We start from the raw sequence: 14053 nt of genomic DNA on the forward strand, positions 1-14053 counted from the left end.
TCTCTCTCTCTCTCTCTCTCTCTCTCTCTCTCTCTCTCTCTCTCTCTCTCTCTCTCTCTCATTCTGAAGTCTCTGGCTTCTCAGACTGAGTGGCTACCAGTTGCCCTGGCTCTCCAGCCTGTAGACAGCCACTGTAGGACTATTCAGCCCCTGACTATGTGAGCCTATTTAATAAGTCCCCTCCTAAAAATGTATACATTCATTGGTCCTGTTTCTTTGGAGAATCCTGACTAATATTGTTGTCGAAAGCTTGGTCCTTTTTCCTGATGCCAGTCCAATAACAAGGACACAGTTTTGAGACAAAGGAAAAAGAAGGTTTATTGCTCTGTTAGCAAAGGAGAAACACAGGGGACTCCTGTCCCAAAGGCTGTGACTCTGCCCAACAGCAGGAACAGGGGCGCTTTTTAAGAGGTATCTCAAAGGCTATATTCCACGTGTTCTCTGTTGGGGTTTAAGTCACTTGTTAATTTGGAGGATAGTCTGAGATCTTCTGATACCCTCCCCAAAGTCTAGATTACTTCATTCCTGTGGTGGGTAAGTGCCCAAGGACAGATAACTCTGTCTAAGATGGGGAAGAAAGTGAATCCTGTTTCCCCTGAGATTAGGGACGAGCAGGAAGAGAAAGAAACCTGTCCATTTTAAAAATAAATTGCAGTGGCAGAGCAGCCTGAGCTTTATTAAAGCATAAAGTGGATCGCTGTTACAATATAGCCCCTTCAGCCAGAGGAGACCTCAGAAGAGCACTGGGTAGGTTTGTCTGGGATTGGGGATCTCACAGGAAGCATGACTTTTAGGGCTAAAAGCAAGAAAGTCCTAGGCAAACCTGGGTAAGTTGGTTGCCTGTTCAGGCAACATCGCATCTGTTTTATGTCCATGTCACTAAACCTAAGCAGTGTATTTCTTTACATTTAACATCACTGACATCAAGATGTGTCTTAGAAACAACTGTCAGCAGGAATTGAAGCTGAGTTCTCCCAGAGAGGATGCACATTTCCGGGGCACGATTAATGCGAGACCATCCTCAGTCAATTTTTTGCTTGACTTTTTGAGACCCCACTGACAGTATGAATTCAGACCTCAAATCTGCACAAGGACAGCTTTGTGGTTTAAATTCTCTAGAGAGAATTGTTATCCCTCTCTCCACACAGTGCCAACATGGAGATAGGCACAGTGCCTGCCAGTCGCTTCTTTGGGAAGATAATTTCCTGAGCTTTTCCATCTTTGGCATTTTTACCCGCCTCACTGAGTGGCACATAAAACCATAGTGTGGCTTATAGTTGGTGGCATCTCAGACTGGATAAAATACAAGTAACTATCAGTCCCCAACAGCCAGATGGACTTCGTTGATTCTAGAAAGCACAGTCCTGGTGCTCTGGAACCTTGCCATCTCCAGCAGAGAAGAGAGTGTTATCCCAGGTATTCCGAGCCACACCCAGAGAATACAGCAACAATTTTAACCATCCCAGCCTGTTGGTACTGGTGGGTTATCTCTAACTTGGAAGCCCATTTAAAAAGCTTATTTTCGTCAGTTTCTCCAACTAATGTTTGGAAACATTAGTGGCTGTCCCTACACACAGAGACCATTTGTGTAAATTTTTTTTTTCTTTTTAATTCCCGCCCCCCCACACCTTTTTTTTTTTTTTTTTNTTTTTTGAGACAGGGTCTCACTAAGTTGTTTAGGGCCACACTAAATTGCCAAGACTGGCCTCAAACTTTCAAAACTCCTGCTTCAGCCTCCCAAGTCGCTAAATTACAGGCATGGGCTACCTTGCCCAGATTTTCTCCATTTTTATTGGTTCATTATAGTGGTACATAACGGTGGGATTTGTTGTTACATATTCATACATACACACAGTATAACTATATAATTTCACCAATATCACTTCCCGTATGTCTCCCATCCCTTCTGATTTTTTTTTAACCAGGGATCGAACCCAGGGGCACTTAACCACTGACCCACATCCCCAGCTCTTTTTTGGATTTTATTTTGAGACAGGGTTTTGCTGAATTGCTTAGGGCCTCACTAAATTGCGGAGGCTGGCTTTGAACTCAAGATCCTCCTGCCTCAGCCTCCCAGGCTGCTGGGATTACAGGAATGCACCCTGCGCCTGGCTGTCTGAAGTATTTTTAAACCTTCCTAACATCTGTCTCATGTAGAAAACCCAAATAGTGTTCCCTGGGTAGGTGATGCCCTATGCCTTTCAGTAATTCATTCAGGTGACCTTACCAGGGACCCCTCTGGCCAAGTCCCACCACTGCCCCATCCTCTGGCCAGCTCAGTCACCCTAGACTCTTCAGCCTATGGTCTGCCCTCCTTGCTATAATTCCCACCCTCCTGGGTGCTATAGTCTTGAGTGTTTCCTGTGTCCCTCCCCAAATTCATGTTAAAATATTAATCCCTCAGGTGATAGTATTAGGAGGGGTGAGGGCCTTTGGGAGGTGCTTAGGTAACAAAGGTGGGACCATCTTGAGTGGGATTGGGTCTTAATTAAAAAAAAAAAAGGACCCGGAGAGGAACCTTGTCCCTTCTACCACAGGAGGACACAGCTCAAAGCTGCTATCCATGAACCAGGAGACACAGAGTGCTGAACTTCAATCTTTTCTGGAACTGTGAGAATTAAATTTCTGGTTGTTATGAACCCCTCAGTTTATGATGCTTTGTAATAGCAACCTGAAGGAATGAAGACTGGGCTGAGCCTCCCATACTCAAATCCCAGGGCAGGAACTATACCCTCCTGCTGCTTTTAGAGGCAATGCTCCTCAAAGCCAAGGTCAGCCACCCTGAAGGCAGAAGCCGGAACTGGCCTCTTACCCTGGGGCAGGTGTACACGGAACCCCACACAGACCTTTCCAACTTTGCCAGGCCCTCTGGGTTGAAAAAGGGTGAGGGGAAGACATATATACAGACTGACAGAGGGGACGAATTCTAAAGTTTTGAGAGCACTAAGAATCCAGCATCCACAAAAAGAGCTTCCTGTTTCTGGTTTAACCTAAACCATTAGGTGAATGTGTTGATAAAGTGGGTCTAGGAGCCTGGTTCTGGTAAAAGTGCCCTGGATTTAGATTGCAAGATCTACAACCAAACTCTTCCCTTTCTGTCTGTGGGACTTTGAGCAAACTGTTTCAACATTTTAGGTTTTGTTTTCCCCACATAGAGGAAAACGACTTCCCCCTACCCTCCTGGGTCCTTTGTCTGCGTTATGAATTAAATTGATAGATTAACAGAAAAAAAAAACAAACACACACACACATTTAGTCATGCTTCTATGCATAGAAGTTCCACAAACTATGGGACTTTAAGAAGGGCCAGTCTGGGAGTGGTGGCACACTCCTGTAATCCCAGCAGTTTAGAAGGCTAAAGGAAGAGGATTACAAGTTCAAAGCCAGCTGGGCAACTCAGTGAAGCCCTACCTAAAAGTAAAAAAATAAAAAGGACTGGGGATGGAGCACCCTAGGTTTAATCCCCAGTACACACACACACACACACACACACACACACAAATCAGATAACTGAAGCTTAGGTATCATCCTGTGGGACAGATAATAAAGGCTTGGGGTTCTGGGGCGTGGTGACCAGAGGGAGAGTTTGGGGAGGAATTGTTTGGTGAATACAGGTTGTAATGTTATGCACAGAAGTCACTTGGGTGATAGAAGTGACAGTCTGTTTCACTGTCCCAGCTCAATCTCTAGCTAGGAATAAAGGCAGGCAGCAGCCCTGGGAATAGGTGGTTGTCTGGGCTCCCGGTCTCCTCTCCTGTAATCAGGTATCTTCCCTGGTTGGTAAAGTTCCCAGGAGGGGATTCATGACTCTTGAGTTCCTTTTGGAGGCTCCCTCTTTAGGCATATAAGGGGAGCCTAGAGAAAGCTCCTGCTTGTATCCCTGGCCCCCACGTGCCCCAGTTCAAAGCAATCAGCACATCAAAGTGACATATTTTGGGGTAGCACTTCCTGAATTCCTTTGTGAAAAAGGAATTATTTTTGCCACTTTAGGGTTGTGAAAGGATTAAATAGGATAATGTGTGCTTTCAAACATGCTTTGCAGGCATCAAAGCATTACACAAATACTTAGGCCTGGGAGGGAAAAGAAGTGGGTATTAGGTTTAGTGCTGTGTTTTTCAGAGTAAGGGTTGTGTGAGCCATCAGTAGGTTGTGGAGGGGGTGGGGAGTGGGTATAGGGAAGGAAACTGTTTCCTTCTCTTCTAGGTTCTCAGCTGAAGCACCTATTACAAAAGACAAATTAACAAAAGAAAAACAATCGAATATTTTTTTAATTAATAAATTAATTATTTTTCAGAGACAGAGTCTTGCTGTATTAATCAAGCTGGCCTGAATCTCCTGGCTTAAGCAACATTGATGCTATTACTGGCATCCTAGCCCAGGGAACCTACCTGGATTCTGGCTGGCTGAATTGGCTATCCTCTGCCTTCTCCCACACACACAAGAAATGGAAAAATGATAGAACGATTAAAAAAAAAGGAAGAATAAATTTTATGCAGTTTGATCAAACTGTGGAGAAACAGCTAGACTGCTTCTCCAGTGGGTCCCACAGAAGCAGAAACAGAAATTAGGTGATATTCAAATGTAGATTTAGTCCCAGGTTATTTTTCAGCAGAAACGTGTCTGTCTGATCATTCTTGGCCTCTGTCAGGCTGGGGTCAGCCCTTCAGCCATTACATTCAATATGAGGAAATACTGGGTGCAGAAAAACAGTGACCAGGAAGTCCTCTTTCATTTCTGTCTGTTTCACTGTCCCAGCTCAGTCTCTAGCTAGGACTAAAGGCAGCCAGCACCGCACTCAGAAATTGATTCAAATGTGGGTCTTTTATATACCTGTGAGAAACTCAGGAACAACTCAAAGAGGTGGCTACAACCTGAGCTTAAATAAACAACATCTTCAGCTAAACAAAGGAAGAAGGGTGTGGGAGAGGCCAGTTATGAGAGTAGCAGGGGAAAGTACAAACAAGGGTAAGTGGGTGAGCAGACTTCAGTTGTGTTTCCTCACTGACTGGAGTCCTGGGATTCAGAGACTCTTCCTGACACAGAGAGGGAGGTACACTTACAAATAGAAACTTACTCCTTAAATATAAATCTCCCTTACAAAAAGCTAACTTCAACAGCTGAACTTCTCCTGTGTCTATTTCTCCAATAATCAGCTCAAAATAATCTTTATGCCAAAAGGACATATTTGGGGTGGCATATTATGATCTCCTACATGGATCATTATCGACATTTTAAAAAATTAAATAGAGTAGAAAATATCAAGGTGTAGAATTTTACATCACAAAAATCAATAGAAATGGTGTATTTTAGAAATGAGAGCATAAGGGCTAAAAAGCCTAAATAAATTGCATGTGGTCATGCATGGTTATAATTGAAGTCAGAATTTTTATTAAGAGCTACTGACTCTTGCCTGGCGTGGTGGGGCATACCTATAATCCCAGTGATTTGGGAGACTGAGGCAGAAGATTGCAAGTTCAAAGCCAAACTCAGCAACCTAGTGAGGCCCTAAGCAACTTAGCAAGACCCTGTCTCAAAAGAAAAAATAAAAAGGACTGGGGATGTGGCTCAGTGGTTAAGCCCTCTGGGTTCAATCCCCAGTACAAAAGAGAGAGAGAGATAGAGAAATAGAGAGAGAGAGAGAGAGAGAGAGAGAGAGATACTTACCCTTTAACAAATATTTTTCCAACTAAGCCATATTTAGAATTCTACTATGTACCAACCAACCTCCACATACAGACACTTTATTTATTTAATTATTTATTTATTTAATTATTTATTTATTTATATACCAGTATATATATATATATATATCCCAAATAACAACAAAAGGTATTATTCTTTTAAGTTGTGTGTGTACATGTTATGATGCAAAAATCTGTTTTTTTAATATCATAACACACACAGTAAGACTACTTATTTCTGTGGTAAATAACAAGTAGAAATAAAGGGGGCTATTCTTACTTTGTTGTACTTTTTAACTGTAGCATTCCCCATTCCAAGAGTGTAAGAATTCATTTTGGGAAAGAATTTACCTTTTGTTTGGGAAACCCATTAATGGACTCTGATTATACACAGGTAAGCCCCTGAGGCCAGGCTCAAGTGAGCCCTTGGAAATCCAAAGGACCCAAACTGGTCTGTTTAATAAAGTGAATATTCAAATTGAGGCTTGGGGTTTCAGAGGAAAGGGTAGCTAGGCCCTGGGAGGGAGACCCTGAGCTTCCCTCTGCACTGGTGGAAAATTAAAATGATTACCCAATTCCTTGCATCATGGAGTTGCAAAGTAAACCTATAAGGTCATCAATGTATAGTAATCATTAATATTTTTTGCCAGACATTCATTTCATTTTGTCCCCTCTGGGAACATGTTAGTATTATACTTCTTGGCATCCTTATGTGACCAGTTCTGGCCAAAGAATTTCTTTGACCAGTGAGTTTTATTCTACATATCATCGGGGGCCCACACATTTAGTTGCTGAGTGAAATCTACCATAATATTGCCATCGTCACCAACAGTGTTCTGGATAGAGGCTGTTCCATTAACCTGGATCTCAGAGTGAGGAGGCAAAGGGCAGAGAAGCAGAACACCTAACTCATGAGCAATGAACATGTACTATAAGTGAAAAATAAACTTTTGTAGCTTTAAGGTACTGGGATTTTTTTTTTTTCAGCATAATCCAGCCTATCCTGACTAAAAAAATATATAGACATACCTTAAAAGCTACAGGACACTCACAAGAAGAATGGTACAGAAGAAAGACCTTGTTTTGGGGGGTAGACTCTTAGGTTCAAATTTAAATGTACCTACTTATAGGCAGTGTAATCTTGGAGACATGACACAACCTGTCAGAGCCTTCATTTCCTCACCTATGGAAGCTAGTCTGCAAAGATGCTCTCTACCTACCAATTGTCTTGTCTTCCAGGATTCATATTCTCTTCCAGTTCCCTCCTACACTGAACTAGACTGCAGATAATAATCAATGGAATGCAGCAGAAGTGACAGCAGGTCATAAGAAGTCTTGGCATCTTAGAATACCGGTTCTGGGGAAGCCAAAAGTCACATAAGAATTCCAGCTACCCTGGTGTAATGATGCTGTGAAGAAGTCCAACGTGGAGAGCCAGTGTTAGGCTAGAGATGCTCAGTCAGCTTCCAGTTGTCCTGGTCACCGCAGCTGAGACATCAGGCTTGAGTGAAGAAGCTTTCTTAGGTGTCCAGTTTAATAGTTTTTTTTTTTTTTTCGTAGTACTGGGGGTGGAACCCAGGTACTTGTGCATGGTAGGCAAGTATACTACCACTGTGCTACATCCACCCCCAAATTACCAAAATTTGGGGGTGATTTGTTAGGCATCAGTAGATAACCAGAACATCAACTGAGAAATTGAAATAATAATACCGTGCTTATATAGTTGTGTAAGGATAGAGAAAAATGTGTACAAAAATGCCTACATGATGCTTTTGTACTTTGTAGTAGCTATTTGTAATGCATCAAATACAGCAGGGCTAGAAAGAGATACACCTGGGTAAACACAGGCTCTCAAAGACCATGGCAGAGCAGGGAGCCGAGGCAAGACACCTTGGAGGTCTGAGACACTCAACAGAACTCTGAGGCTTCAGGCTTATGTTCCTTGCATATCAATAATAGCAAGAGGAAATGAACACAAGTAAGAAAATCAATGCAACATTTACTTTCTTCTCTGTAAAATACGGCAACTTAAGCTTAAATTGGGTCCTCTGGATTAATTTTTAAAAGCCCTTATATTCTAATTGAATCTTGTGCTGCTGTGTAATTGGAAAAGAGGAATAAGAAACAACCCTGTGGTGGGTTCTGAAATGGTTCGTGTTCAACAAAGTCCATCAGCCTCTGGAGCACTCCTCCAGATAAAGTTTAAGTCTTCAAATGTCAAGGAGCTGATTCACTCAGGAGCTCTCAAATTAAAATTCAGACCTTTTTTTCCCCCCAGGGCTAAAAGTCACACTTAATTATGCTCTAAGATTAAGACATGCAACGAATAAGTAAATGCTTCTCTCAGGAATTTGACTGAAAGAGGTTCTTTGTCCCATCAGCCATCAATCTAGCAACTGAAGTACAGGTGTGGAGAGGTAGTAGGAAAGGAAAGGAGAAGAGTGGAGAGAGTGAGGGATGTGAGCTTGTGTTGAGTCAGAACTACCCTTCCAATATCTTCCAGGTCCTCTCGCACCTCCTATGGTGTAGACAAGCATGCTTCCTGGACAGGAGGTGTGCAGTGTTTGCTTCTCTGCGTGCTTCCACCATGATGTGTTGCCTCAGCACAGGCCCAAAATAACAGGCCCAATCGATCATGGACTGGACCCTCCAAAACCGTGCACCCGAATAACCTTTTTCTCTTTATAATTTCATTATATCAGCATTTCATAATAGAGATGGAAATCTGACAATGCAGCACCCCTCTCATCCCCTCAAACACCCTTTGCTTGAATTCAGACTCTCCCACGTATATTCATTATTAAGGTTTTTCTCAGAATAGAATTTAACCAGCAGACTTCTATTGAAGGGAAGTGATTGCCATGGTTAAAAATAAAGACTTCTGTGAGACTTGGGGCATCTTTGAACAGAGAACAAGCTTCAAACCAAAGGAGTCATTTCTTGTCTTGATTTAAAGGGCAGGGAGTGGGCAGCAGAAGGATGATGACCACCTGATGCTCTTTTATGCATTTTTTTGGTTCTTTTTATCTGGAAATTTATTAAAAAATTCTCTTTGGCTTGAGAGTTGAGGAATGCTCTGGGCTATTTCTAGATGTATGCCTTTTTTCTTAGTTTGGCAGAACTCAGGATTCAACCCAGGGGCACTCTACCACTGAGTCACAGCCCCAACCTTTATTTTATTATTATTATTATTATTATTTATTTATTTATTTATTTTTTACTTTGAGACAGGGTCTTGCTAAGCTGGCCTGGAACTTGTGATCCTCCTACTTCACCTTTGCTGGGATTACAGGTCTGGGCCACTGTGTCCCTCTTTCTTTTCTTTTGTCTTTTTTTTTTGGTACTGGGGTTTGAACTCAGGAACACTTCATTACTGAGCCACATCCCCAGGCCTATTTTGTTTTTATTTTTGTTTTTGTTTTTAATTTTTCATAGTTGTAGATGGACAGCATGCCTGTATCGTATCTGTTAATTTTTTTAATATGTGGTGCTAAGGATGGAACTCAGTGCCTCACACATGCTAGGCAAGCACCCTGCCACTGAGCCACATCCCCAGCCCTATTTTGTATTTTATTTAGAGACAGGGTCTCACTGAGTTGCTTAGTGCCTCACTGTTGCTGAGGCTGGCTCTGAACTTATGATCCTCTTGCCTCAGCTTCCTGAGCTGCTGGGATCACAGGCATGCGCCACTGTACCTGGCTCCCTTTGTCTTCTATTGACCACCCCCTAATCCCGATGACATCTCAATGTGCAGTTGTTTGTAGGTGCAGACTTCCCCTCTAATACCAGTACTCCGGTCTCCTTCCTTCCTGCCACCTTCTCCTCTTGCTGAGTGTGCATGTTCACTGGGGAAGAGCATTATTATTTAAGATGAAGATAAACAAATTAGGTACCTGGCAAGTGTTTATCTTCCTACCAAACACTAAATCTTTCATTAAAGGGAGGTGTACTTAATGACAATTATTGGGACATTTCTGCTCCTGCCAATGTAGGCACTACGTAACCAATCTCTCTGGAATGGGAAGGAAAACCCCTCCCCAAAATAGAAACTGTGCTCCATCCCCTGGCCATAGAAACACAATCTCTTTCTGTAGCTCCTCAGATGGGGACTCTCATGTGGCAAGGCCAAGTTCCAGATGAAGCAAGTCATCCTGTGACAGAGCTGTCTCAGGAAGGACCAGGCCAGGCAAGAGAATCGGTATTACTGGCTGGTAGGTGATGGAGCTTATTAAAAAGTAACTTCCCTTTGACTGACTTCTCGTGTGATAGAACCAGACCATTTAACCACTGATATTTCTTTTTAAAGCATAGCTTTCTTTTATCTTATTTTATTTTGGTACTGAAGATTAAACCTAGGGTCTCTTAACCACTGAGCACATTTAAAAAATTGTTTTATACTATTCAAAATTAAATTACTTATTTAAAAATTCTTTTTTTCTTTTATGTTTAATTTGTTTTAATTTGTTCTAATTAGTTATATATGACAGTTTTGGGGGTTTTTTTTTGAGACAAGTTCTCATTAAGGCTGGACACAAACTTGCAATACTCCTGCCTCAGGAGGACAGGGAGCAATTGCCAAGCTTGCATAGTTCTCCTGGAGTGGTTCAGAGATTAGCTGGAGAGGTCCTTATTCTAAGGATCAGAGAGCCATCGAAACTCTTGGGACACAGGAATAATAAAAATGTGAAAGCACATAACAACCATGACAGCCATCCTTAATTGAGTTTTTTTTTTCCTGGGCCCTCTTCATTTCATTAGCACCTCACTGGCGCCTGGGAGGTGGTGGTGGTATATGATTCCCATTTTTACAGATAAGGAAACCAAAGGGCTACAAACATGGGTTAGGAATTAGGAATCTCAGATTCAAGCAGTGTGTGGTTTTGTTTTGTTTTTGTTTTTGTTTTGGGGGGGGTACCTACAGAGAATTGAGCCCAGGATCACCTAACCATTGAGCTATATTCCCAGCCCTTTTTATACTATTTAAAGTTTTGAGACAGGGTCTTGCTAAATTGCTGGGGCTGTCCTCAAACTTGCCAATCTCCTGCCTCAGCCTTGAGCTGCTAGAATTACAGGCACACCACCACACCTGACTTTGTTTTTTAGACTGACAGAACTGCAATGAAGACAGTGCAGATTTCCAATATGCCCTGGATCTTCCCTTTTACCGACATCTTTTATCAGTATGATATCTTTATCCCAATTAATGGAGCAATGTTGATACATTAGTATTAACTGAAGTTCATATTTTATTCATATATTCCTAGTTTTTACCTAATCTCCCTTTTGTCTTCCAGATCACATCCAAGACATCGTATTACATTTAATTGTCTAGTGTCCTTAGGCTCCTCTTGACAGCTTCTCAGGCTTTTCTTATTCTTGATGACCTTAACTGTTTAGGAGTGGTGGTCAGATCTTTCTTTCTTTCTTTCTTTCTTTCCTTCCTTCCTTCTTTTTGACTTCTCCTCAACTGGGATTGGTTTGATGTTTTCTCACAGCAAGACTAGGGGATCTGGGGTGAAAGGAAGACTACAAGCGTAAAGTGTCATTTCATCATGTTGTATCAAGGGCACATCTAACAACATGACTTACCCTTATTGACCCTGACCTTAATGGTTGTAGTGGTGTTTGTCAGTTTCCACTTTCCACATAGTACTCTTTAGAGGGAAATCACTGGGCACAGCCCACACTGTGGAGTAGGGAATTGTGCTGCCTTCCTGGAAAACTGGTTATTTACATAAACTATTTGGAATTCTCCCGCACAGGGAAATGTGTCAATACAGTGTACATGTCTGTAAATATATATGTTGCATTATGATTAGCTAATACTCTAATACTTAGATTGAGGTTCTTTCTTATACTAAATGAAAACCTGTCTAGGAGTTTTTGTGTTGATTTATATTTTGTACTTAAGGTCTTATGGGATCTGATTGGGGCCTCATGTTTTTTAAGGTCAAACTTATGAGAGCTAACTTTTATTATGTGCTTATTCTTTTTTTTAATATTTATTTTTTAGTTATTGGCGGGCACAACATCTTTGGTTTGTATGTGGTGCTGAGGATCGAACCCGGGCCGCATGCATGCCAGGCGAGCGCGCTACCGCTTGAGCCACATCCCCAGCCCCATTAAGTGCTTATTCTATGCTGGTGCTATTCCAAGTGTGTCACGTATTGTGCTAACTCTTAACTACCCTCTGACGTGGAAACTAGTATTATCTTCATTTTACAGATGAGGAAGCTGAGGCTCACGGAGGTTAGATAACTGCCCATATAATGGGAAAGTGGTAGAGTTGGGGAAACCCTGGTAGTTTTGATCCAGAACTCATTCTATAGCTGCTGCTGCATCTTTCCTTCCTGTGTAGTGTTATGGTTGGATTTGGAATGTCCCCAAAAGCTCATGTGTGGAACACACAGTCCCCAATGTGGAAGGCTCTTGAGGGTTGTAACCACATCAGTGGATTTTAATCCATTTGATGGATTAATAATTTGGATGGACTATTGGGTGGTAACTGTAAGCAGGTGGGATGTTGCTGGAGGAAGCAGGACACTGTGGGTGTGGCCTTGGGGACTACATCTGTACCTGGCTCCTTCTGGTATCTCTCTCTCTCTGCTTCCTGGCTGCCATGAGCTGATAGCTTTCCTCCACTATGCCCTTCCACCAGGATGTTCTGTCTTAAGTAGGTCCAGAGAAATGGAGATGGCTGACCATTGGACTGAACATCAAACTGTGAGCTTAACATTCCTCCTCTAAATTGTTCTTGTTAGGTTTTTGTTTTCATACCAGGAATTGAACCCAGGGGCGCTTAACCACTGAACCCCATCCACAGCCCTTTTTTAAAATTTTATTTAGAGACAGGGTCTCTCTGAGTTGCTTAGGGCTTTGATAAGTTGCTGAGGCTGGATTTGAACCTGCAATCCTCCTGCCTCAGCCTCCAGAGCTGCTGAGATTGCAGGTGTGAACCATTGCACTTGGCTTATTAGGTATTTTTGGTCACATTAGCCAAAAAGGTGACTAACATATTTGACTCCATCTCAATACCAGGAATACGCGCTAGTCCTACCTCCTAGGAGGTTACAGAGCTGCCGTTATCCTACGAGGCAAGGCTGTTCTGAGGGCAGGGACCAGGTGTTGCCTCAAGACTCCTGGCTGCTGCAGCTCTGAGCTAGGCACAAGGCAGTTTTAGCCTTCAGACCTTCGGCATTTAAGCAAGATTTGCTGTGAAGTTTTGGTTTCTCATCTAAAATAGCACTCTCCTCATAGGGTTGCTGTGAGGATCAGGAGGAGATAAGTCTGCCAAGCTCAGCAGGGGCTGGTGGGCAGAAAGCATCTGGGATGGGGTATGGGGAGAGAAGCTCATGGAGCCCAGGTCCACAGTGGTCAGCTCTGGCTGGTCAAAAGATCATGGAACTGAAAGCATTTCAAAGTTAAGTTTTTCAAGTGTGTTTCTTACATACCACTAAATAAACTCATGATCCTTAGAAGGACTTCTTGATTTTTCTCAGTATTTCATAATACTTTTTGCACTTCCCTCTATGCCTTCCCCCCACATTGTTCTCCCAGGCAGCAGTTGCTTCTGATCTGGCTCTGACTTTTCATCCCCTCCCCTGTCCCCTGATTTTTATCTCAATGGTGGCAGAGCAAGGCTCCTTCCCAGAAGGGACTGAGAACAGTGCAGTCAGGATGATTGCTGGGTTAGCAGGGATGAGAAAGGCCGGGAACCTGCCAGGCACCTCTGTCCTGCCATCACACTAACTTCTTGCGGTTCAGCCAAGGTGAAGGCGCTGGTATCGGTCTCCTTGGGTTTCACTAACAAAGGACCACAACCAGCTGGCTCAGAGCAACAGAAATGTATTCTCCCACAGTTCTGGAGATTATGTTACCAAAAGCTCAGTCCTTGTCCCCAGTGCCAATAATATAACGAGGACACAATTTTGAGAGAAAAGAAAAAAAAGAAGGTTTATTGTTTTTCTAGCAAAGGAGAAACACAGGAACTAGAGACTGTGATTCTGCCCATCAGGGAGAACAGAGGGGTTTTTAAAAGAGGATTCAAAGGCTACACTCCAGGTGTGCCCTGATGGGGGTCCCAGGTGCGTTCTGATGGTGTGTTGAAATTTGCTTGTTAGTTTGGGAGACAGTTACTCCCTAGATCTTCTGGGACATCTTGCTGTGGTAGGAGTGTGCTCAAGGAAGATAACTAGGCCTAGGAGGGGGAAGAAAAGATAACCCTGTCTCCCTAATCCTGTTAGGAAGGGGGAGAGGGAAAAGTGAGGGGGAAAAAATCCCTTTAAAAAATATGGGCTGGGGATATAGCTCAGTTGATAGAGTGTTTGCCTCAAATGCACAAGGCCCTGTGTTCAATTTCCAGCACCATTTAA

The sequence above is a fragment of the Marmota marmota genome, unplaced genomic scaffold (assembly GCF_001458135.2).
Source record: "Marmota marmota marmota unplaced genomic scaffold, marMar, whole genome shotgun sequence".
Classification (NCBI taxonomy): Eukaryota; Metazoa; Chordata; class Mammalia; order Rodentia; family Sciuridae; genus Marmota; species Marmota marmota.